The sequence below is a fragment of the Physeter macrocephalus genome, chromosome 8, assembly GCF_002837175.3.
Source record: "Physeter macrocephalus isolate SW-GA chromosome 8, ASM283717v5, whole genome shotgun sequence".
Classification (NCBI taxonomy): Eukaryota; Metazoa; Chordata; class Mammalia; order Artiodactyla; family Physeteridae; genus Physeter; species Physeter macrocephalus.
The window spans coordinates 12592837-12595705 of NC_041221.1; the positions used below are offsets into that span (position 1 = coordinate 12592837).

At 61.6% G+C, this 2869-nt stretch overlaps 1 protein-coding gene across 4 annotated transcripts in view; it reads left to right on the forward strand.

The window, feature by feature from the left end:
• The first annotated feature begins 949 nt into the window (after positions 1 to 949).
• Positions 950 to 2869, forward strand: part of SLC37A1 (solute carrier family 37 member 1) — a 61640-nt gene continuing 59720 nt past the window's right edge. Inside the window, exons 1-2 of one of the 4 annotated variants that reach the window (XM_055086435.1) lie at positions 1007 to 1052; positions 1738 to 1839. The gene's annotated coding sequence lies outside the window, so the exon portion shown is untranslated. Of the gene's footprint in view, positions 1053 to 1532; positions 1640 to 1659; positions 1840 to 2869 lie in introns of those variants that run through there. The other 3 variants (XM_055086436.1, XM_055086437.1, XM_055086434.1) reach the window with 3 other exon arrangements.

A 2869-nucleotide genomic window follows, 5' to 3' on the forward strand; every position in this document is an offset into this window, starting at 1 on the left:
GTATATATGTCCATGCCACTCTCTCACTTCGTCCCAGCTTACCCTCCCCCCTCCCCGTGTCCTCAAGCCCATTCTCTACGTCTGCGTCTTTATTCCTGCTTGGATTGGTTTTAACTTTAAGCATTGTTTTAACCAGGGGGAGACTTCTTCCTGCAATTTCTTCTGCAAAACTATGCTTTCTGCCTCACTGGGCCCTTCCAGGGAGGTGCTTTCCTGGGAGCTGGGCACCTGGGCTGGATTTATATGCCATGTGCCTACCGCGGCTGCTTTGCAGGTACCCCAGGAAAATAATCAGGCTTGTGGGGGGCGGTGCCCAAGGTCAATTTTTGGCAAGAAGTGAGCGTGGGATTCGCAGAACACTGTTCCTGGGTGAGGTGGGAAGCCTGTTACGGCACCGGGGAGGGTTCAGGTGACTGAGACCCAGTGAGGTTCTCCAGCACAGCCACGTGAGGGGCGTGTCACACACACACACACACACAGGTGTGATCAAAGATGGTTCACCACAGCCGATCGTGGGCCCCCTTTTCACTTAATACGAGGCTAGTCTCATGAGTCTGACCCCTGAGAGGAGGTAATAAGAATAATGTCCAGGAGACCAAGGCTGGCCCCCTTTAGTGCCGGTCCTTTCTCGGGAAGCCCGGCTCCGCTGCTGTCGGGGAGGACTTACCTTGAGGACAAAGGGTCCTTGGGGAGCTCCTCTTTGGTCACTTTCGAACTCCAGCCCGGGCGCCCGCAGGCAGGTGCAAGGAGCGGGGACCGCGGGGAGGACTCCTGAGCGGCGGTGGCCCGGGGTCTCCTCGTGGGGGCGCCCCGCCCGGCCTCCCCGGGGCTGGGCCTCGGGGTGCGCTCCGGGGCCGCGGGAGGACCGGGGAGGGCATGAGTCGGAGGGGGAGGGGCCGAGCCGCCGCCGCCGCCACCGCCCGGTCGGGCGCCCCGCGGCCTCAGGAAAGTGAAAGGGCCGCCGGGGCCTCCGCGCGCCGCTCCAGGAAGTCGCGAGCAGGAAGCGCCGGCGGCGGCCGGGCCGGGCGGCGGGGCGCGGGCCGGGGGCGCCGGTGAGACGCGGGGACCGGGACGGGGCCGGGGGGAAGCGGGCGGCGCGGGGACCCCCTCCCCACCGCCCGCGCTGGCCGGGCCGCGGGACTCGGGCGCCGCGGCCGAGCGACACCTGCCAGCGCGGGCGACGGGCGGGGAGGCCGGGGGTCCCCGCGCCGTGCGCGCGGCTTTGTGCTCGTCCGGGGCGGAGGCGTCCGGCGGGCCCCGGGACCGGGCGGCCCTTGCAGCGGGCGGGGGCGGGGCTGGAGGAGCGGCCGGGCGGCCCCGGGCCCGGCGAGCGGAGCCGGGGGAGCCGCTGCCGGGCCGGCAGCCGCCCACCGGAGCGCCGGGCGGGGGCGAGCCCAGCCGTCCTCCGGGCCTTCTCCCCGGCCCGCGCGGCCGCGGCGACAGCCCAGCCCGGGGCTCGAGAGGGGAGCCCCGCGCGGGTGGGCGGCGCGGCAGGACGTGGGTGTGCCCGCCAGTCCTCCTCCGGGACGGGCCGCCGGGGAGGAGCCGACGCCAAAGCCCGCGGGAGGCTCGGGAGGCTCGGAGCGCCGGCTCCCTGGGCCTTCGGGTTGTTCGTCTGGGCAGCTGGTTCCCGGAGCCGGTGAGCCTCCTGGAGGGATTTTACTGGACTCAAAGCCCCAGAAAGTCACGCGGCCTCGGGGCCCCAACCGTCAGGCTCTTTTTTCCAATTCCCCCCAGCCGCCGGCCCTCCCAGCCTCTGCAGCCACGCTGCTGATCCTGGGGACCTGGCGACCTAGGACCGCGACCAGGATCCTGGAAGGCCCCTCTGCACACCGCCAGGTTTGAATTTCTCAGGGTGGAATTCCAAAGCCCGCCTTTCCTGTAGTCTCCCTGAGCTTTCTGTCTGGAAAGTGCCCACCTGCCCTTGAATCTGAATTGTGTGAGGATGTTCGAGTTGGTAACTAGATTAGATCTCCCCCTCCCCCCACGGCTCCTTCTTTAATGTCTTTTAAGGTCAACCTTGAGAACCCAGGGCTCTAGACCTCCAGTGTCTCACCGTGTGGTTTTGGAACGGCATTTGCAGGTTCTGTGTTGTACCCGCCACCTTGAGGTTCTGTTTGTTGGTGGAAGAAAGTGATACAGGTAGAGGATTCCTTTTTGTATTTAAGCCCAGGAAAGAAATACTGGCTATTGTCATTAATTTTTAATGTTGCTTATAGCCTTTAAAGCACAGACCATAGAAAGTGTTTTCTCTGAAAAGGAAGTTGTGTTTCTCTCTCCCTCTCCCTCTCTCTCCCTCTCTCTCTCTCTCTCTCTCTCTCTCTCTCCTAAAAGAAAAATGTCTGAAAACTTGTTTGAGGGACATGCATTCCCCCCACCCCCTGCATTTGCCTTAAAATAAGATCTACTTTAAAAAACCTTGCCTTTAAGTAGATTCCTTAAGATGCGCCTGGGGCTGCTTTGATTACTGACCACAGCGCTTCAGTTGTGGGAAGACCCTTTCAGTGTTTGGCGCATCTTTGCTCTTGAGACTCGTTTTCGTCTCCCGCGAGTACACGGAACTGTTGCCCAGGTAGTGCGTCTGAGGGCGGGGCTCCAGACTGCGTATTGCCCTCAGATCAGCCCATTTTATAGTTATGTAGTTTATAGACTAGGTTGGGCACTTCCGGACATGGGTATAAAAATGTGCATTTTAGATAGTAAGAGAGATGCTCTAATGGGGTGTTTCTGAAGTTGCTGTCTTTGACAGTAGAATGAAACTGGGTATTCTGACACTTTTCCCTACTGGAGTGCTGAGTTCCAAGGGTGCCTATTAAGAGCCATTTTTTTTTTTTTTTTTTGCGGTACGCGGGCCTCTCACTGCTGTGGC